Below are 7,553 nucleotides of genomic sequence, written 5' to 3' on the forward strand. Positions count from 1 at the left end.
GTTACACTCAGCTCTCTACTAAGCATATACCCCTGTGTTAATTACATTGAAATAAGAGTTTCACTATTCCTTAAACTTTCATTACCACTCATTTAAAGGAAATATTTAATTCTCAATTAAAAATCTCATGTCGTAATTTAGATATATTTTAAATTAAGGACAACGGTCTTAGTACTAAGCCTTGTGGTACGCCATACTGAACTTTTGATCGATGAGACATCTCTTCATTTACTGCTACAAACTGATAACGGTCAGATAAGTATGATTTAAACCATGCTAGTGCAATTCCACAGATGCCAACATAATTTCCGAGTCTATTCAAAAGAATGTTGTGGTCAATAGTATGAAATGCAGTAACACTAATAGAGAGACACAACCACGATTGGATGATAAGAGCAAATCATTTGCGACTCTAATGAAAGCTGTTTCAGTACTATGGTACGGTCTAAATCCTGACTGGAAATCCTCACAGATATAATTTCTTTCTAAAAAGGAACACAGTTGTGAGGATACTGCCTTTTCTAGTATCTTTGACAGAAAAGGTAGATTCGAGATTGGCCTGTAATTGACTAATTCTGTAGGATCAAGTTGCGTTTTTTTAATAATAGCCAACTTAAAAGTTTTCGGTACGTATCCTAGTGACAAAGATAAATTAACGATATTAAGAAGAGGATCTAAAACCTCTGGAAGCATCTCTTTCAGTAGCTTAGTCGGTATAGGATCTAACATACATGTTGTCGATTTAGATGATTCAATGAGTTTAGACAATTCTCCCTCTCCTATAGCAATGAATGAATTAAATGTTTCCTTAGGGAGACGACAGTGCACTGCCTGATGCGATACTTTAGTAAACGGTTGCATAGTTATCAGTTTCTCTCTAATACTTTCAATCTTGTAAGTAAAGAAGTTCATAAAGTCATTACTGCTGTGCTGTTTGGAAACGTCCAGTGTTGAAGCTTTATTTTTTGTTAGTTTAGCCAAGGTTTCGAATAAATACCTAGGGTTGTGTTTGTTTTCTTGTAAAAGTGTTGAAAAATAAGCAGATCTAGCAGTTTTTAAAGCCTTTCTGTACGCAATCGTGCTCTCTCTCCACAAAATGCATAAAACTTCGCTAAGCTCCATTTTTCTGGCTGCTCTCTTAAGGGCCCGAGTGTTCTCGTTGTACTACAGCGTTGGACTATTTTCTTTAATCTTCTTTAAGCGCAACGGAGCAACTGTGTCTGAAGTCCTGGAAAAGAGAGAGTTAAAAGTTTCTGTCGCAATATCGAGTTCTTCTAAGCTATCTGGGATGCTGAGATGATGAAACTGATCAGGAAGATTATTAATAAAGCAATCTTTAGTGGCAGAAGTGATAGGTCTAACATATTTGTAACACAGAGTCAACTTTACAGCCTTGGCTAAATGTAATTTACACAAGACTAGATAATGATCTGAGATGTCATCGCTCTGCTGCAAAATTTCAACGGCATCAACATTGATTCCATGTGATAATATTAGATCTAGAGTATGATTACCACAATGAGTAGGTCCTGACACGTGTTGTCTAACTCCAGTAGAGTTCAGAATGTCTATAAATGCCAATCCCAATGCATCTTTTTCATTATATACATGGATATTAAAATCACCAACAATTATGACTTTATCTGCAGCCAGTACTAACTCTGATAGAAAGTCAGCAAATTCTTTGATAAAGTCTGTATGGTGCCCTGGTGGTCTGTATACAGTAGCCAGCACAGATGTCAAACGGGATTTATCACTTACGCAAGATAACGTTACGAGCACCATCACTTCAAAAGAATTATATTTGAAACTAGACTTCTTAGTAATACTGAAGATATTGCTATAAATTACAGCAACACCCCCTAATAGGGTCTATGAACCCTATATTATTTTGCGGACACCACTTAGATAACCAGCCATTGAGTGAGGACAATCTAGTAAGTATCTCATCACTCCTGCGAACAGGAAGGGGACTGAAGCAAATTACAGTGCCTGACATTTTACTTGCGAGTTCACACACCTCTTTAACATAAATTTTTTGTGATCTCCGACTGGCAGAGTCGAACATCATTAGTGCCGACGTGAATAATAATCTTAGAGAATTTACGATTAGCATTAGCCAGCACTTTTAAATTTGCTTTGATATCAGGCGCTCTGGCTCCCGGCAAACATGTGACTATGGTGGCTGGTGTCTCTATTTTCATGTTCCGTGTGATCGAATCGCCAATAACTAGAGCACAATCAACAGGATTCTCAGTGGGTGTTTCACTGAGTGGGGAGAATCTGTTTGATGTTGTAATCGGAACGGAAGAGCAGTCAAACGCAAACACGGATGGCAGATAAAAAGGCTTTAACTTGAAGAGGCACGAGAGAAAAAAGACGACAAACACGTGTAGCGAAGTCAGATCAATTTGACAGACAAAATTAGATAATATCAGATATCTTGTTGATGAGTATGATATGTTTAGTGATATAAACAACAATAAATTATAGTAAATAGAGATTCAAAACGGAAAACTATATGGAGCTTACAGACGCAAACCACAGGGCAGCAAGAGAGCGAGGCAGACCAGAGCAATCGAGCCAAACCAGAGCAAATCAGTGTCTGAAAGTACCAGGCCAAAACACTAAAAGAGCAGCACAAGGGTAGATCTGAGCCAGGGTTGATGCAGGAACTGTAGTACAGTCACAATGCTTTGCCAGACAATGTCCACCTAGGTGGAATGGACTGGGGAGCTATATGCAACTGGCACGTAGTCTCGGGCTCCTGGACAGGACCTTGACTGCAGTGACATATCAACTGCCTCGTGTTGCCAGCAGTTCCCTTTCGTAAAGGGAACTCCCGCTGCATCGATACTCGATACTTTGGGGAATGCCTTCGGCATGAAGCGTCTGAAGTCTACTATACAACTATTCCAATCTGGATTGGTGCAACGTCATTACATCACCCGTGACGTCGCATGTGACGGTGATCCGGAAGCTATAAAACGGTCACAGGAACCAGGAAATGTTAGCTTCTGGTCTTCAGCAAGCGCTCTATGTACAACTTGTCAGTCTTATTTGGTGTTGTTTGTCCCGTGGAAAGAGTTATTTATGATGGCCAGTGAGAAACAATTCAGGCAGTGTGTGTCCCCTTGCCCACGCTTTTTAGCTGAGGGTGACACACCCTCGCTTTGTGTTGTTTGTCTGGGAGTGGAGCATGCACAGGCAGCGCTCGAGGGTGCTGTCTGTGGTAACTGTGAAATCATGCCCCTAAGAACGCTCCGCTCCCGGTGATCTATGTTTAATGAGGCTGGCCAGCCCCGCGATCCTCGTGGATCAGGTCCCGCGTCTGTCGAGGCAGCGCGGCGTCTGCATTCATGGGGATCGCAGAGGGATCTAGCTGATAATGTTGAGACGGCTTCGGCCCTTTCTCAGCATTCTGAAGCTAGTTCCCGTAGTTCCTCTCAGGGTGCGGAAGCCCGCGCTGCGGCTTCTTCCGCCCCTGTAGAGGAACCGATGCTCGAATTATCTGGTTCCGAGGAGCTAGATAATTTGGGCATCGAGGCAGGGGAATGTGAAAGATCGCCACCCCATTCCCCTGCCTTTGAGGAGCTGCTAGAGGTTGTGACTCGAGCAGTGGTCAAATTAAATATCGATTGGCCCTCTGAGGTGCAGGAAGCGACGGCAAAAAGCAAACTCGATGAGCGCTTCCTGCAGACTCAGTCACAGCCTCTACGCCGGAGTCTGCCCTTTTTTCCCGATCTCCACACTAAGGTGTCGAGATCGTGGAATAAGCCCTTCTCCTCTAGAATATCTGGCCCCAATGTCCATATCCAACATTATGGGTGCTAAGGAGGAGGGCTATGGGATGATGCCCAGGGTTGAAGAGTCTTTCGCAACACATCTCTCCCCTGACGCTACATCATCCCTGCGGGCTTCGGCGCTTCCCAACAAGCCCTGCCGTACAACATCAGCCTTGGTCGGGAAGGCATATATGGTGGCAGGTCGGGCTGGTAGTTGCCTGCATACTATGGGGCTATTGCAGGCATACCAGGCCGACCTCCTCAAAGAGGTGGACGACAGCGGGGAGGTCGCTTTTGACGACATCAGGGAGATGCGTCGAGTGGTCGACTTGTCTCTCCGTGCTACCAAGGAGACGGCCCGCGCCATCGGCCGCTCCATGGCAGCACTGGTAGCCACGGAGAGACACTTGTGGCTGAATCTGTCGGGCATCGGGGACAAGGACAGGGCTTGTCTCCTCGATGCCCCAGTTTCACCTTCTGGCCTCTTCAGCGACAGCGTCAACAATGTCGTCGAGAGGTTTCAGGAGGCGAAACGACAGTCAGCCGCATTCAAAGAGTGCATCCCCCGCCGTCGTTCCAGGTCTCGTGGGTCTGCTGCCAGGGGGCAGTCCCACGAGGCCGCCGCCAGCTCCTCACACCTGCTTAGGCAGAAGGAGAGTGTTGCTTCTCGCGCTCCCCCCCAAGGGGCCTGGAGACAGATGCAACACCCTCAGCCGAAGCCTTCCAAGCCGAAAACAGATCTGAGGACTGTTATTCAGGCGAGGAAGGCTTCGGCAAAAAAACCATGATGGGACGTCCAGGTCTCTGAGGGCATCCCCCTCCGTGTGGGCTTTTTAAAACTTCGCTCCGCGGAGCCCTCAGGAAATCGATGTTGCTTTCCGCCGCCAAGTGCGCTTCGGGAGGCATCGACTTCCAGCGAATATGTCACAAAGAATGTTCCTATAAAATCTATGGTTCTGAAACGTTCGCTACCTCTCAAGAGACCTGGAGAAGAAGTGATTCGGTTAGCTCCTGCCAAAAGATTGCTTCAGGGCACCGAAAATAAAAGTAAAAATAAATATGATAATGATGTTGTGAATCTTACACCTGAGGTCAGTCCTGAGAGACTGATTCCCTTAGTAGATTATTTAGACACCTGGAAAGGTCTTCAAAATATATCTCAGTGGGACCTGAATACAGTCGAGAAAGGATATAGAATCCAGTTCCAGTATAGACCACCTAGATTTAATGGTGTCATTCATACGCTGGTATCTCCTGATCAGGCTCAGGTGATGGAAGATGAAGTTCAGACTCTCCTAGCTAAGGAGGCCATAGAATATGTGCCCTTAGAGCAGAGGGATTCCGGGTTCTACAGCCGGTACTTCATAGTTCCAAAAAAGGATGGTGGGCTGCGTCCTATTATAGATCTTAGGGTTTTGAATAAATCTTTGAGGAGGTTTAAGTTCAAAATGTTAACTATACCTATGATCGTTCAGCAAATCAGATCTGAGGACTGGTTTGTGACAATAGATCTAAAAGATGCATATTTCCATATTTCCATCATCCCACAACATAGGACGTTCCTTAGATTCGCTTTTGGGGGAAAAGCTTATCAATATAGGGATCGAGATGTTGTTTTGCATCATTTGAGGTGCTTGGGGTTGAGACTCAATGTGAGGAAAAGTTCCTTAACTCCTCTTCAGAGGACTATGTTCCTGGGAGTAGAGTGGGACTCAGTCACGATGCGGGCACAATTGTCTCCTGCTCGTATTAATACTATTTTACACAGAATGAAGAGTATTAGGTTAGGCCAGGCTATCACTGTCAAACATTTTCAAAGAATTTTGGGTCTTATGGCTGCAGCTTCCACGGTAATTTCCTTTGGTCTGCTCCATATGAGGGCCTTGCAGTGGTGGCTCAGGAACAAGGGATTTTCTCCTCTGGGAAACCCTTTTCGCACGATCAGAGTTACGCACAGATGCCTTCGTTCTCTTGTCGTATGGAAGAAACCATGGTTCCTGTCTCAGGGCCCGGTTTTGGGAGCACCATGTGAGAGAAAAACTCTGATCACGGATGCGTCCCTCACGGGCTGGGGTGAGGTTATGGAGGGCCGTTACACCCGAGGTACTTGGAAGGACCATCATCTCACATTACATATTAATCGCTTGGAGATGTTGGCCGTATTTTTTGCCCTGAGGCACTTCCTTGTAGACCTCAGCGGCCATCATGTTCTTGTTAGGACAAACAATATGTCGGTGGTCTCTTATATCAACCGCCAAGGAGGTTTGAGATCTCGTCCTCTTTGTAGACTGGCGCATCAAATTCTTCTTTGGTCCCAGGACAAATTTCTCTCTGTCAGATCTATTTATATTCCTGGGGTTGAAAATATGGGAGCAGACATCCTGTCGAGGCAGGGGCTGAGGCCCGGAGAATGGCGGCTCCACCCTTAAGTGGTTGAGCTTATATGGAGAGAGTTTGGCCGGGCAGAGGTTGACCTGTTCGCTTCTCATGAGAACTCTCATTGCCCGCTCTGGGTCTCTCTCACTTTAGGCCAAGGCCGCCGGTCGGGGGTCCGCAAAGATTCTGCTAGGCGCTACGTGGTAGGAGGTCAGTGGACCTGAGCTCTCTCGCAATCTGGGGGGCGACCTCCCGACCACCGGCAATCGTTTCGACGTGCACCGAACAGGTTGCAGGCAGGCGTCCATGGAGCACCCGAGCCTCCCCCTGACCGCCTTTCCGCGAATTTCCCTGACCACCCCCACCGACCACGAACAGCCTGTTCGTCCCCCTGACCGCCTGCGACTGCCCCCTGACGCGAACGGCCTATTCGTCCCCCTGACCGCCCGTGACCACCCACTGATGCCCCGGGGCCCGCCCACTGACCACCTGTGACTGCCCCCTGATGCCCCGGGACCCCGCCCTCTGACCACCTGTGACCGCCCCCTGACACCCCCGGGGCCCCGCCCACTGACCACCTGTGACCGCCCCTGAACACGCCCACTGACGCGAACAGCCTATTTGTCCCCCTAACCGCTTGCGCGACCGCAAAAGGTGACCTGACCGTATAACAGTAGCTGAGCAGGAATTGCCTTGCCTTGCCTTGTCTTGCCTATGTGACCACGAATGGCCTATGTGTCCCATCAGCAGAACTATGCATCATTAGACTTAAAATGACATGTCCGTGGAAAAGCTTACAGGAACCCTGTCAAATAAGTTACAGGTGGGCGCAGGAAGGGCCCCATTTGTAACTTATTTGACAGGGTCCCTATAAGCTCTCCTTGCTCAATGCATTAATAGGTCATCATAATTAATAATTATACAAGTTTTGTTGCTTAAAAAATGCAGTAAAGTGCACAGGAAAGACAATCAAACATGTTGGGGTACTTTACATCTCATAACTGTGCACCATTAGCCCTAAAATGACATGTCTGCAGACAGCCTACAGGGACCATGTCAAATAAGTTACAGGTGGGCCCTTCCTGTGCCCACCTGTAACTTATTTGATGGGACCTCTGTTGGCTGTTTGTGGTCAATGCATTAATAGGTCATAATTCATGATTCTAAATGTTTTATTACTTAAAACATGCAGTACAGTGCACAGGAAAGACAATCAAACATGTTGGGATACTTTACAGTTCATAATTATGCATAATTAGCCTTAAAATGACTTGTCCACTGACAGCCTACAGGGACCCTGTCAAATAAGTTACAGGTGAGCACAGGAAGCTGAAACTCGGTATGTGTACTAACTGGGCCACGCGCAGTCGAATGGGCTCGGTCTCGTCTCTC

The sequence above is a fragment of the Rutilus rutilus genome (genome assembly GCF_951802725.1).
Source record: "Rutilus rutilus genome assembly, chromosome: 1".
In the NCBI taxonomy this organism is placed as follows: domain Eukaryota; kingdom Metazoa; phylum Chordata; class Actinopteri; order Cypriniformes; family Leuciscidae; genus Rutilus; species Rutilus rutilus.